The sequence below is a fragment of the Struthio camelus genome, chromosome 5, assembly GCF_040807025.1.
Source record: "Struthio camelus isolate bStrCam1 chromosome 5, bStrCam1.hap1, whole genome shotgun sequence".
NCBI classification, from domain to species: Eukaryota; Metazoa; Chordata; class Aves; order Struthioniformes; family Struthionidae; genus Struthio; species Struthio camelus.
This window is the reverse complement of record NC_090946.1, coordinates 44,069,326-44,084,294: the sequence shown is the minus strand read 5'-3', so window position 1 is coordinate 44,084,294 and position 14,969 is coordinate 44,069,326. Positions and strand designations below refer to the sequence as shown.

Here is a 14,969-nt window from a genome sequence, read left to right as displayed (position 1 = left end):
ATAATGGTGTGCAGAATCCTGGTCTCCTGGACCCTGGGCTTTAGCTGGAAATCATGAATGTTCAAGGAACATGAATGATCCAGAGAGAGAAGGCTTTCATGGTTACTGATGGATGAATTTTATCTAACGCTTTAATCACACAATACAACATGTAAATAAGTAATAGTCCAAGACAGATATGATAAGGCAAAATCATATACTACCGGTGTCATGGAAGGTAGCAAAGGATGGTTGTGCAGGAATAGAGCAGGAAAATAAAAATAAACGTAGAAGAAGATAGGTACTTCCACACTAAAGACACACCAACACAAAGATTACCTCCTAGATAGCAATCTTCCCTAACTTACATCAGTGACTAAATTTCAGTAGCGCTTGGGTGCCTGCGGGTGGGCGCCTCTGCATGAACGCAGGTTCAAAAACAAAAAGGGTGCAGAGCTCTGCTTTTATTGCCTTAACACAGTCTACTTTAAGTTAGCCAGAGTAACTGGAGATGATCTGTTAATTTATCTTAATCGACCTAAGGCTACATGGCACGTGTTTCTTCTAATATTTGGCCCACGGAAGGCCAAGGAGGCTCCTTGCCTCTCCTTCGAGGTGCCCGAAATCGCCGGCCGGCCTCGTAGCTGCCGAGGGGGAGGGCATTTCCCCGTGTAAGCGGCAGGGGATGACTTGGGGAGGCTTCAGCGACCGGGGTGAAGCGCTTACCCCGGGTCGGCCCAGGGCCGCCCCCCCGGGCTGGGCTGGGCTGGGCCGGGCCGGCCGGGGCGGGGCCACCGCCTGGGCTGAGCCGGGCCGGGCCGGGCTGGGGCGGCCGCTGTCCGGGCGGGGAGCGCGCCGGGAGCGGGCGGAGGGAGAGGGGGGAAAGGAGGAAGAGGAGGGAGAGCGGCGGCTCTCTGGCAGCAGCTTCGTCCCTCCCGTCTTCGCTGACTGCGCCTCGGTCCCTGCTGCAGCCTGAGGGGCGCTGAGGAGAACAAGAAATTTCGGAAGAGGCGCGGAGGAAGGAGCCCTCGGGAAACTGGGAGTCCCTCTCATGCGTTGTTCCCCCTCCTGCTCTACCATGATCCAGGCTCTTCCCTGTCTCTGAGGAGAAATTAAGAGGCAGAAGGGGGAATTCAGCAGTCCGGTGGTTGCTAAGGTAATTGGAGTTGGCTGCACGCAGGTTTTTCGGGGAGCTCAGGGGCAGGTGTTGTTCTAAATCGCCTCCCCCCAGCCCGGTTATCTTCATTTATTTTGTAAAGGGGTTGCCGCGAGACCCGGCGCTCGGCTCTGCCCCACGGGCGGGGCAGCGCCCCGGCACCCCGCGGGGGGCCGCCTGGGGCCCGCAGAGGCCGCCGCGCCGCTCCGCGCCGCTGCCCCGGCCCGGCCCGGCCCGCTGCCCCGGCGCGGCGGCGCGCGCGGAGCCCCGCGCAGCGGCGGCAGAGAGCGGCGCGCTGCGCCCGGCCCCGGCGCGGCGGAGGCGCGGGCAGCCCGCGGGGCTGTGGGCTGCCCCCCGGCCTGGGGCGGGCGGACTTGCTGCGGGGCTCCGAGGAGGAGTTTGCTGCGGCGCAAACGGCGGCGGACAGGTGCAGGCGGGGTGTGCGTGTGTGAAGTTGTGCGGCGGGGCGCTGCCCTTGCCTTGCTGAGCGCGGCTGGGGGAAGCCTCTCCGGCCCCCGCGCAGGGCAGCGCGGCTGAAGTTCGGCTCTCTTGCCGGGGGGCAAGCGGCCCCGGGGCAGGGCGAGCCGAGGCGGGCGGCGCGGAGGTGCCTGGGCTCTGGCAAGGCAGCGCGGGGCGGGACGCCGTCTGGCCAGGGGATGCTGTGGCTGCGGTGCGCAGGGAGCCGGGCGCGCCGCGGCTGGGTGCGCGCAGGCGGCCCCGGGCGCGCAGGGCACGGCGACGTGTCCGAGTGCAGGGCGCTCGGGGCCGGGCCTCGCTGAGGAGGGCCGGGGGCGCTCGGGGAGTTGGGAACAAGCACTGGGGTAAGGTTTTTGGGGAAGGGAGCTGCTGCCCCGTGGGAAAACTTCTTGGAAACTGTTTCGCCTCGGTAGCGTATGGCAAATAATACACTTCCATTCTCCTGCAGAGTGGATTTGCATGAGGACAGATCGGTGTTTAAGAGGGAAGCTGCTAGGCACTCTTCTCCTAGAGCCTTAATCCTCTGTGACACTAAAAGCATCGCCTTAGTAACTTACTGTGATAGCATAAAATAGAGGAATAGGTTGCAGAGCCAGCAAAAAGCTTCATGTGTTTTTTCTGAGGAAAATACAGGACTTTGTATAGCTAATACGTGGCTCCTTGCGCCGTGCAGACATAGGAGTAGTCAGGGCTGCTGCTCCAAAGAGCTCAGTATGGTGTGTGGCTCTGAGCTTGCTGGTCTCAGCACGGCGCTGATCTCCCTGCTCGAAGCAGCGCTCGCTGAGGGCCGCTGGGACAGGGACAGCCTGGTAAGTCAGGGCTTGCTTGATCTGAGCCTGAAAGGGCTTGCCAGAGTTGCATCCCACTCACAGCCCACATGCTACAGAGCTGTGTAATGTTTCCCAAAGCTTTCCTGAAATTAAGGGTTGTAGATATGCATAATTGCTCTTGGTTGCTTTTGTTTATTATGCTAACTGCCAGTGTGTAGGGATGAGAGAGCAGGGAAATCTGTCTCTTGTAAATAAAACCATATTGTAAAACTCCCCTTCCCGTGTTGGCATGTTATGCTATGTATTGGTGGCTTACCACCCCAAAAGAAGCTGCGTTTTCCTTGTTTGTGTGCTTCTGTGGGGGGTACTTTGAGAGCCGCGAGTGTGAAAAGCACTTTGTAAAGATGCAGTGTTATTTGTGATCGCTCATTAAACAACAGAGCAAAAGAGGTTAACTGTAATTCAAAGCTTTGGAGGTTTAATGCGTTTGATACCATCTTAAATATTCTCTAAGGTTGGTTTGGTTTCATTTTGAAGTGAAAGGCTGTGTATATTTTCCTTCATCCATTTCTTTCATATTTTTATTGAATGTCAGATTTATTGTAATCTTGCAGATCTGAAGAACTAGCAATTATTGGCTCTGTAGCGATGATTCATGATACTTTCTCACCAGCAGACTGAACACTTTCACTGTACTTCCTTGTAAATCTGCTTCAAAAAGAGGTCAGATGTTGAAGAGCAGTTATGGACTCGGGGGCATATGGTTACAAGCACAGAATAATAGTGTTCACTGCCTGAATGTCTGTGTTAAATGCTGAGGAAACTATTTAGACTCTGCCAATATTGACTACTTTTAGTTGAGCTGTTGCTTTTTCTGATGACCTGACTAATAGAATAATTAATGACAAACATTCCAGTTTCTTTCCCTAATAGCTACAAGTGTGGTGGAATTTAAATAGCCTTTATTTTTCCATTTTGAACTGTAGTAGTGATCAGAAACAACTGAAAGAGAAATAGCTATTTGCTGCACATCTCACACTGAGGTTTCTCAATAATAGGAGCTTAAAAGGTGCTGTTCAGCTCACTTGAGAAATTTTTCTGGCTTCCTCTTACTGCCATAAAAGGCATGATAAGTTGCATGTAGTCACTGTTGACACTACTTGTCCCCAGTTTCTGTCTGACTGTTCCTGTGGTGGTGGTAGTGCAGATACCTGTTTTAATTAAAATAACACCTGAGGATAGGGAGAAAATGTGCATCTTCTTAAAGCAGTGATTATATTCTTGCTAATTCCTTACAAGATGTTTCTAGCTTATATTTCTGGTCGATCCCACAGGTATGACAAAAGGAAAATTGAGTGAATGGGTTGGAAATGCCAGTATCTGTCATTGTCCCTTCCAGCAGCCGAGAAGGGGAGAAAAGGAGAGGGCAGTACTGTCCCAGCAGACTGCAGTAAGCTAGCAGATGGCAGAAAAAGAAAAGATCCTGCTGTAAGTGGAGAAGCAGGAAGACAAAATAGCTTCAGTGTGTCTTCCTGATGCTGTATGTAAGGATGCTGTGTTTGTCTATGGTGAAACTTCTGAATCTTGCAATGTCATGGCTCGGTCTTCCTAATGGGACGGACACAAGGGTGTCACCTCACGATTATTTTTTTGCTGTCCCTGATACAATGTGTAACAACGTGAGTCTCTGGCTTTTCAGGAATGAGGGCTAACTAACCTGGAGGCTCTGGCTTGGGGCAGCCTTGATAGCTGAACTCAGAAATCAACATCAAACCCTAACACTTGTACGTGCAACAAAAATAGCACTTAACAAACCAGTGAGCCATCAGTGGCAGCAGAGTGAGGGGGAGCTCTTTCTCCCGTGCCCGATGTTACAAATCTGCAGTTTCTCCTGAATGATCAGTTATCTGATTCTGTGTGCTCACCACCCAAGACTCTTCAGTTGCATTTCTGCAAACAGACTTGGGCGGGGGGAATCGAATGAACAAACGGATCAACTTCCCTGCGCAGCTCTGGACTGTTCTAGCGTACAAACAGTCCATCTGGTTTTCAGAACTGAAATAATCCTGGTTCTCATGGGACTTTTCTCAGCTTGTTTCTGATTGCATTATTATTTGTGAAAATTCGTACCACAATTTCCTAATTACAAAGGAAAGGGGCACTAGAAGAATATTTTGTTGATGATTTGGAAAGGTGTTGCTTCTTCATGCCAGTCTTTGAACTGCTGTCCGTAGCACTGCATAAGAAAGTACTGTGCCATTTGAAGTACCGCGTGAAATATAAGCTAGATATCGTGGCCACATGTTGTCACTGAAGATGCAGTAATACTTTTGCTGAACACTTGCTGCTTTTTCTGCTTAACAGAGGAAAGCTGACCAGAAGAAGAGAGATGCTGGCCAAGCACATTTCAGAAGCATTTAGGTGCCTAGAGGTGATGGCAGGCACCTTCTTGGGTTTTCAGAAGCATCTTGACAAGTTGGTCACTCAGTTCCCATGGAGTTACAGATCTGACTTCCTGGGGCTACAGAACTCCTTTTTGCATCTTTGAGCACTCAAGTGTAGTTGATCATCTGCCTTCATATTCCAAGCTGAGTTATGTTTACTCTGATGTTTCTTCTGTGAATTTCTGCTTCTGCTCTTCATCTCTTAGCCTTCTGTGCAGTGACCCTGTGTACTGTTAAAGTAGAGCTAAGTTGTGTCCTTGAGGTGGTCATGTTACAGGGGTTTTGAGGTGACTAGAGTGCATACAGTCTGAAGGGCTTTGAAAAATTTGGCATATCTTTATACCCTTGAAAAGGTAATAAGAGATGTATCGTGGCGAGTTCTAGACTGCTTTTGATTACCATTTTCTTTCAATGACATAGCTACTTTTTAAGTTTTTGAAGAATACTAATATTAGGGAATCCACGGTGATTTCTTAATCTATATAAATTTAACATGAAAAGAGTGTTTTCCATTATTTCAGTTACTGTTTCTAGCTGGATCAATAGCGTATTATGGTGACTGGGGAATGAACTGATTTCTACTGTTGTGCTTTATGAAAAGGAGCAGGAAAGAGGAGCTAATTCATATTTTTCTCGTTGGTTGACAAGCTTAGAAAGACTGTGGAGTAGGGAGAGACTGCTGCTACCCGCTTGCGCTGCATCAGATCCATTGCTATTTTTTTAAATGTCTGTGTTGGTGGTAAGGGATGTGGAGAGAGAGGTAGATTGAAAGTTCAGTGAGCAATAAGGTTCTGACGTGTTGATGTCCCAGGAGCTTTGCATTGTCATGTTGGAAACAACTATCTGATCCTTCACTCAGCAGCAGGAAAATACGACTCAGCTACTTCACTTAGCCTGTCTGTGAGTGGTGGGGACCTTGAAGTATTTAGGCAGTGAAGAGGAATGTGTGCTATATTTTTGCCAGGAATCCTCAATTGAAGGGAATTACAAATAAGTGATTTGGGATGACATTTCTTCTTTCTCATTGTACTTATAGAGCCTGGCATCAGTGATGAGAGGTTCACAGGGTGGTTATAAGCTCCTCAGATTGATTAATGTAGACCTACTATGCTATGGGGATATGTGTGTTGAGCAAATAATAACTAATGGTTTGATAGTCAGGCTTTATACATTCAATTTATTGTTCTGTCATCCATTATGCAAGTGTGGGGAAGGCATTTAATTTCCTTGTGATTTAGTTTAATGTTTTGTAAAAGAAAATAATATTTGCCTCCGCCACAGATGAGCAATTAGTTATAGATTATGCCTTCACTAGTGTAACTGCAGTCTGGCATAGACACATACTATCTTGAATAAAGGAATTGTCTTTATAGGAATATTTATAGTATAGTAGCAGCAGTAGTAGTAAAATATAGTAGTATTTATAATGTACATAGTATATATTGGTATTTAAAGTATTCTAGCTGTGGTGTTGTAGAGTTCAGCATAGCCTAACCACCGCAGTGGGTTTTGTGGAGTGCGCTGAACTGTGTGGGTGTGTGAACTTGAGTGAGCTAATTCAGAAGTGGCTTAGATGCTTTTGAAATTGTATTCACTGAAGTGATTTGCCTTTAATTTGCATCTGTAAAAGCTTTAAGTTGCTGAAATAAACAACAGGTCAGTAAAATCATACATTATTGTATAATGTCCTTGAAGTAGGTGGAATGCCACCAGCTGTGCTCATTTGCACCAGAGGTATTACTAGGTCCCAAATTTGGGTAGTAAATTTCCCATGTTATTTGATTACAAGGCACTTGCAGTTTTCCATCCTTTTGAGAATGAACAAACAGCAAGAACGCTAAGCGCTTTGTGTGTGTGTGGTGTGGGTTTTTTTTTTTTTTTTTTTTTTAAATGAGAAGGTGCAGTCAGTGCTCAGCGCAGTGGTGGATTGGTTGTTATATCAGCTTGCATTAGATTACTTGAAGGAAATTTAGCAAGCTCCCTTTGGCACAGGGAGTTTATGCAGAGTAATTCTAAATTTGGAATCTAACAGGTACTGGAACCTATATTTTCTTATTTTAATATTTTGATCTTCTTGTCAGCTCATATTAGAGCATCTGTTAGTTTGTGCCTTCTCTCTCTCTCTCTCTCTCTCTCTCTTTTTTTATATCAATTTTCTTCAGTGGTTCTTAAGTTACTAGTTTTAGTGTAAAATAGAAGATGTAGTCCATCCATCAGAAGTAGCTTGCTACATTTACAATTAATATTTTTCATGGTGCACAAAGTATGAGGCACACTCACAGAAAAGGAAAATTCCATCTTTTTTTTTGATGGAAAAACTTCCTGAGCAGGATGCTCTTAAAACAGCTTGACTAATCCAAGAAAGATAGCTTTTCAAAGAGGGGGTTTATATTTGAGAAAGGATTAGAACTCAGCCCTCAGGCTGTATATCATCAGTGCAGTTACTCATTTGATTTCCCACAGGGAATGATTTTGGCCAGTAAGTTGGCATTGTTGCAAAACAGTAAAATACAACTTCAGCTCTTTCCTTTGCAGCTGCCCCTTGCAGACAGATAGCACTTCAAAAATACTGCAATAATTAGGGATTGCCAGTTCAGATGAAGTTTAAGGTAGGGTTATATCTATCTCTTTGCATTTCTGAATTCAGATAGCGCTGTTATTTATTTCAGTCAAACATTCAGCATATCTTTGCTATTACATTCTCTTTAGTCTGGTAATGGTCTATTGGCACAGAGTCTTGCCAAGAGCTCTTGCTGTTTGTTCTGAATTCTCGGGAAGATGGTTGGATATATTGCAGCCAATTTCTTCCTTGGTATATCATCATTCTGGCCCATTACACCAAAAGTAAATTTGGTACATAAATGCCCATTCTAAAAATTGATTTCATAAAGGGAAAAATCTGCCTTGTTAATAAGCACTTTGCGTATCGATATTCACCTCCATCCATCCCCGTTCCTTTTTTCTTTTGATTGGCTTGCTGTCCTTGTTTAGCTGCTGTCAAATAATAGATTGAAAACTCTGAAAGTGGGAAAAGTCTTCTTTTTAAGTCAGCAATGCTTCTAGCGCACCTTAGGTGGACAGAAAAGAAAGCAGGTAGTGCATTTTCCTCTTTTTTAAAAAAAAAAAAAAAAAGAATGTAAGGCTTACTAGTTAGGTTTCAGGCATCTTGGAATCTAGTCAGCTGGGATGCTGGGACAGTTACTTTAGCTTGTTTTCAACCCCTTGATTTATGGAATGTAATATATGGCTGTAGAGAATGTTTTCACCATTCTAAAAAATAATTGCAGATTTCAAAATGCTGTACAGGTGTAGAATCAAAATTGGGTGTGGCTTCCTGGGGAAGGTCCATCATCTCTGATGACTAATCAAGGAGCAATGTGATCTTCTCACAGGTAACTGAGACAGGTCACCTGAGGATAACATTGCTGGAACAACTGGAACTGTTGTTCCAGTTCCAACATCCTTAAAACTTACTGCTAGTGTCATTCATTATACAGTTAAGTGACAGGGTGAGTACCACCATTTTATCACAGATGTAGAGGAAAAAGAGCTCTAGACTACAGAGTAGATCCATTTTGGAGGTAGTATGAGACCTTGGGGCTTCCTGGTTAGCAGTGTTCCGTTCAGACCACCGCACATTGAATTTTCCTTCTTGTAATGAAGCACGTATGTAATTTGGAACAGCTGGTGTTTGGAGAAGAGGAAGAAACCAGCTGCTCACATTACCATTACGTGGAAGACTGAATTTAAACTTATAGGCTATGTCTATATGTGGGAAGTCACGTGGCTTGGATCACCTCATGTCCCAGGGCTTGCTCACTCTGAAATAGATGTCCGTGTCCATACTGCATATGCTTGCCTGGGGATTTCCTCTGGGTACCGCATGGTACCTCTATGGCCTGAAGATATAATGATCATTATGCGTGTTTTTCCAATTACAGCGTTTAAAAAATGTGACAATGTTTTGCATCCCACCCAAATGGTGAGATTATGCATCGCATGACTTGGGACACAGTGTGAGAGTGTTTGAGGTTGCAGAACCTATTGGGAGACTAATGGACAAATAGATAAGATACAGGGAGCCAAATCTTGGGTAGGCTTATCCATACAGACTCTTGGGGGTGATCATAGGAGAGAGCTGTGTCCCCAGACCTTTGCCCAGATACCAATTTGGAGATGGACAGCTGGAGCTCTCCAGAGGAGAGCCAGCAAGTGAGCTAAAAACTAAGCAGTGTGGACGACCAGGAGCTCAGAGCTTGCCCCCTGCCCAATGCTGTATGGAAATGTGGACATACCCTTAGGAACACAGCAAGATGTCTTGAGGCTAGCTTTTCACAGGATGCACTTAAAAATTACATGTATGTAAGGAGATTCTGCCTTGAGGAAAAGTGTGTAAGGATAGTAGAAACTGAACATTCCAGTCTCCATCAGAATCCATCAGTATCCTTAAGAGACCGAAAAGGAAGTGGCCCAGAACCTAGGTCCTTTCTTCCTACTCTGGCATGATGAGGTAAAAGAGTCTCTGCCATTTCCATGCCTAGACATGCACTTTTCTTTCCTCCTGCTCCGTGGCATGGCCACAAAAGTGCTGAACTGCCAGTACTTTATTGTGAAGCTCCCTGTGAGCTGGTACATCAGAAAGAGAAGGAATGGATTCCTCAAGAATCAATGAATTTTCCTAGCATAAAATGAAACCTCTTTCTCATAAACGAAGGGGAAGTCATTTGGCAAATAATCTAATATTAAGTGCACTTGCGGGAAATGTTTATACTTTGTTCCTTATAAACAGCAGCAGACTGATTATGTTGACAGTACAGCAGCGTTCAGCACATGCAAGTTGCAAGGAGGGGCTTGATCGTCCAGGGATGATCTTCCACTGGGAAAGTGTTTTCAGAGTAACTTCTTTCAGTTGTAGCTTGACGACCAAAACAGTCACTGGAAGGGTTTTTATATGCTTCAGGAACCAGACTTCACTGATCAGAGATAAACTCACTTTCCTGTAGCAGTGGAGCTCCGTGAGACCTGTCACTGCTAGGTGTGATGTGGCTCCCTACGCGGGGGTCCCCAGTCTCTCTTTCACTAGCACTTACATCCTCCTGAACACCTGCTTCAGGAGGGGAATGTGCTTGCAGGATCTTGTGTTGCAGAGTCAGTGGTCAGCAATGCGGAGCGTTAACGCCCAGCATTTTCCGCTCCTTGCCCGTGGGTTACTGGATGAGATGGCAGAGTTCTTACCTCCACGCCAGTGTTTCAGGCTCTTCTCTTATTCAGCAGTTGTATCGCTTCATATTTGGTTCCTGTTTAGGAAGTCATTTCAGTACTCATACGGATTTAGAAAACTATTTTTGAAAGCAGAGTAGAGGAATTCAGTGATGTTCCCGCTGTACCACACCAGTTAAAACCAGACTGCGTAGCCCAGGTCAGGCCTGAGCATCCTCTGCTTGGCATGTTTGCTTTGGTTCAAGGGATAACTTTTACAATATGCTGTATGTTGAACTCTAGTATACGCATGCTGCTTGGCATGCCTAGGTCCTAGTTTAAAAAAGTAGTAGTTACCCAGAAGAGGGTGGAAAGGTACAGGTTTCTTTCTTCCCAGTGCAATTCTAGGGAGAGTTTGGTAGTGGATGTGAACTATCAATTTAATATTAATGGTGACTAATTGAATTAAAATTAACTGATTATTTGTTCCTGTCTATTCCCACCTGTCATTTTAATAACATGATATACTGGATCTAAATATTCTAGCAAACCAGGTGAGGATTTTTCCTATTAGATAATTTATCAGTTCAGCAAGGCATGCAGTTATATGGTTTCTCAGGCGTACGAAAAGTCACGTAGTGTAGATGTATTTTACTAATTAGAATGAAGCTAGCTAAACATTAATACCATGAAACTATTTTTTCACTCTAAGATTGTGTGCTAAAGCTGCAAATCTTTCATGTTCTGACATTAGCACTACATGTCAATGCTAAGCTACTCTTGAAATATATTAATTATATAGGGCAAAGGTATTTCCATTTATTATTACCCAAAATTGTATTTCAGTCAGGCAGTGCTGACTGATATTTACATGGGGATTCATGTAGTAGATTCTGTTTTCTGGGATTAAATTTGTGCTTATTACTCAGGTAAACTTTCTCATTTTAACTCGAACATGCTAGAAATGCTCAGCACTTTCAATTTTGGTTATTCATTTTACAAATTATTTACTAAAATACAAGATACGAGTCCAAATATCACGTCATATTAGTTTGTTAAACTTAGGAGAAATTTTGAAAATACCGCTTAACTTTGCATTTTTTCTCTTGTCTGTTACCTCCGGAGCCCAGTTTATAATGAGTCTTAGGTGAGAGAATTTCTATGAAGCATACAGGGTTCCGAGTGCCTTGGAAATAGCATTCTTACAGTAGTCTTGTTTACAGTAGGCTTTTCTTACAGTAGTCAAGCTGTTTTAGAACAATAATGGAAAGCTATTAATATACTGCTTAGCTATTTGACTGAATTTGCATATATGCAGAGATTAAATATGTATTTATGCATTTTCATGCATAACGTATTTAATGCATGAAAATGTCAAGGATGTTGTCTTTGAACTTTTGTTATTAAACTCCAGTATGAGAAATTGTGAAGAGGTGAACTGTGCACAAACTTATTTGCTTTTTGAAGCTTTTTTTTTTAATATTGGCCGTTCCAGTTAAAGGAGTTTACTGATCCTTTTTTAACATATGGGATCTATATTGCTTTGCCACTTCTGTTTTTGGGGAGCAGTTTGAGGATCTCTGATCAGATAAGAGGGAGATAAAACTTGCTATGATTCATTGCATTTTGTCAATAGCTGCCTGTCTAGTCAAGTGTGATTATATTTCTCAGGAAAGAGTGGAACAGCTTGTAAGCAAGAGTCAAATGCATCCTCTCTTTCATCTGTGTCTCAGTATTTTTACTGAGCTTTTAGTTTAAGGCTTTATAGGCTATCTTATCCATAAACTAAATGTTGAAGACTGATGGTTTGCTCCTTGTGTGTGATAGAGAGCGAGAGAGAACCGTTAGAGCAAATAGTTTTAAATTTTCATCATTTTTGCTGCAGAGGGGTTTGATTTAACTGCAAGCGTGGCTATTGTCAGAAAAGTAGCCATGGGAAAATAACATCTTTTTAACCTAAGAGTGGAATTCAAGGACCGTTTGTTTCATTTATTTTTTTGAAGTTATACATTTGTATTTAGATTGCTGATGTATAGATGCATGCTGGTATGTGTTAGCCACTGATAATGTGGTAAACTGCCTGCAGGAGTAAGCAGCTGACAGGACTGTTGAGGTAATAGTTGGTCAGGCTCTTAATTGGAACCTGTGCATGAGTATTTTAAAATTTTTAAAATCTAAATAAAATGCTTATTTTCACCCTTCTCAGCCCCCCAGAACTGAAAAGGCTGCATAAGAATGAGGTGGATTCTTTTCTGGTTAATGCGTCCCAAGACATTTATTTAGAAAGGCTCAGAGGGCAGATTCTTTTTTTTTTTTTTACCTGTGCAGTGATGTCCAGGGTTGACTTTCTGCTTGCATCTTGAGTAAATGGGGCTGGCAGTGAGGGGAAAAAATTGTATAGAAAGAATAGATTTCAATAGGATTCCTTGAAACAGTTAATTATAGGATTCTTAAATGCCAGGCTATGTTTTCCTTCCCTTTATTTTCTTTTTTCCTTTAAATAGAGTGATATTGTAAAATTGCCCTTAGTAGTGCAGTGTGGTTTTTTTCCTTCTTTCCTCCCTACACTTTCCCTATGTAGTAGGCCAAATGTTTTAAAATTCAGCCTAGAGGAGAGGGGGGTGGATTCCTGCTCTGACTGGGGTAATTGTTAAGACTAAGCAAAAGTTTTGATCTTTCTGGCTGATATAGCCTATAGGGACTCTCCTGAACAGACTGTCTAGAAAGTTGCCAGATTCGATGTTGGTATTTGAATTAAGGACATACGTTCACTTGGGACTGTAATGAGACCACTAACTGGCTACTCATAAACCATCATATGGCTTAAGATATTTCTGGTAGAGTCATCACCTGTGTTGGCTGGATGAAGACAGGTAAGGTAGAAGTGAATCGTTCGTGTGCTATTATCTGTTCCCTTGGTCATCCTGTCTTTAATTCTGCTCTTTTAAAATATATGGTAGAGGATGGGAAAATATATGGATGTGAAAAATAAACAATCCATCCACCAAAACAGTACAATGAATGCCAAGTTCAATTTCTGCCAAGGCTTTGTTTCCTCTGCTGCTGTTGCCTCTCCAGTACTTGCTGTAATCAATTAACATCTAATCTTTATTGAACCTGGGTGTCAGATATATCACTGTATTCTGCTACCACTTGAGTACTGGGCATTTGAGCATCAGATTTTTTCCTTGTTGCATAGAAGCCATGGAAAGCAGTTATATTTAAAGAACATAGCTGCTGCAATTGGTAGATATTGAAAATGGTCACATATAATGTCCAGGTGTGTTATCTGGCAGCCTACTTTGTCAAAGCAGGGTGAATTGTCGAACATGGACTTTATGATCCCCCCCCAGAGTTACTATCAGTTGGACTTCTGTATCTTATATGTAAATACATTTAAAGTTCTTTTAAATAAAGCAGTCATATATCAACCATTCCAGTTTGCAAGTCAGTTGAGGTCTTCTGTAATAACATCATATTGCTTGAGTTGCTACTCAAGTGGGCAGGACAACCTAGAAAGGACACCCTGCGCTTTTTCAGATGCATTCACAGAAATTATGCTTGGGTTACATAGGAAGAACTGAACTGAACATCATACGAAAGAACAGATTTCTTTAAGCTGTGTTGGTAGTCTGAGAGAAGGAGGATACTAATTGTCCTGAAAGGAGTAATTGAATGACACCATAACCCAAAATGAAAAGTATGAATTTACTTGGAAATACCCCCCACTTTTTGTTGTCAGTTCTACGTTGGCCACAAAATAATATCAGAACCCTTTAATCGACAAAGCAGTATTTGAAGCTCCTCCTCTGACCTGTGTAGTTGCAAGACATTAACATAGTGTGGTAAAAGGCTTATATGTGAGCAGCCTTATTTTTCTCTTCACACCAGGTAGCCTGCATCTTTGCCACCCAACGTCTGTGCTCTCCTTTCTTTCCTCTGGTGATTTGTCTCCCAGTCAGAGACGAAGTGATACTTCCTTGAGAGTATGATGATATTGCTGTTAAGTTAGAAGCATTGCTGCCGCCTGAATGGCGTTTAGTCTGCATTCATTGAGTGTTCAGTCAATGTCGCTGTCCTCGGGCTAGCAGTGAGAATATCTGAGAATTGGCTTGAACCCAGTCCTTAGCGCAGCAGGAGCACGGAGAGACACTCCAGCATCACCGGGTGCCTGGCTTCGTTCAGCTTGCAGTTTATGAATATGCTAAGAAGCACAGATGTAACGGGGCTTCATAGGGACTGTACTCCTCATCTTGAAGAGCCAAGAGCATGCCCAGGCTTTTGCTTTCTTATTTTTTCTCTGTGGTCTTTTTTTATTTTTTTCCTGCTAGAATAAGAAAAACATCTAAGAAAGGATTTGGTGAATAAAACGAGCAGTCTAAAAGAAATAAAAGCAACTTTGGAAACTGTCAGAGCCCTGACAAATCCCGAGAGCCCCCTGGGCCCAGCTCTCCTGGGTGGACCTCGGGCCTATGCCAGGCCTTGTCCCCAGCCCAGGCTAAAGGTGCTTTCCCAAATTTCTGTCTTCTGATAGCAGGTTCTAGTTACTTCTTGTGAATCTTTGGAGGTAGTCTGTGGTTCCCTTGATGTCACCGTAAGCAGTGTGAAAACCACTCTTGTATGTGGTACAAGATGTTTCTGTCTTGTCGTGCTGAAGTAGATGAAAAGCTTCAGGATACACTACGGGAGCAATCCTGAAGTATCAGGAAAGATCAAGTGAGTTTACGGAGCACAATGACGACGAAACAAGCTGTAAATGTGAACATTCAAAGTGAATAATGAAATGAGTGTGAAGCACAGCTGAGTAATGCTGCAGAAGGCTTTTTGACAAGAAATTGGAAATGTCTTTAAAGGGCCATTGCTCAATTAAAAGTTAACTATATATGTATACATTAAAGGAAAATCTGAGATGTAATATGCTAGGGGTAAACATGATCATGTATG

At 43.5% G+C, this 14,969-nt stretch overlaps 1 protein-coding gene across 5 annotated transcripts in view; it reads left to right on the top strand.

The window, feature by feature from the left end:
- The first annotated feature begins 820 nt into the window (after positions 1-820).
- The window catches only part of RGS6 (regulator of G protein signaling 6), a 304,375-nt gene continuing 290,226 nt past the window's right edge, over positions 821-14,969 (top strand). For all 5 annotated transcript variants that reach the window (XM_009689855.2, XM_009689852.2, XM_009689849.2 and 2 more), the window contains exon 1: positions 821-1,135. The gene's annotated coding sequence lies outside the window, so the exon portion shown is untranslated. The remainder of the gene's footprint in view (positions 1,136-14,969) is intronic.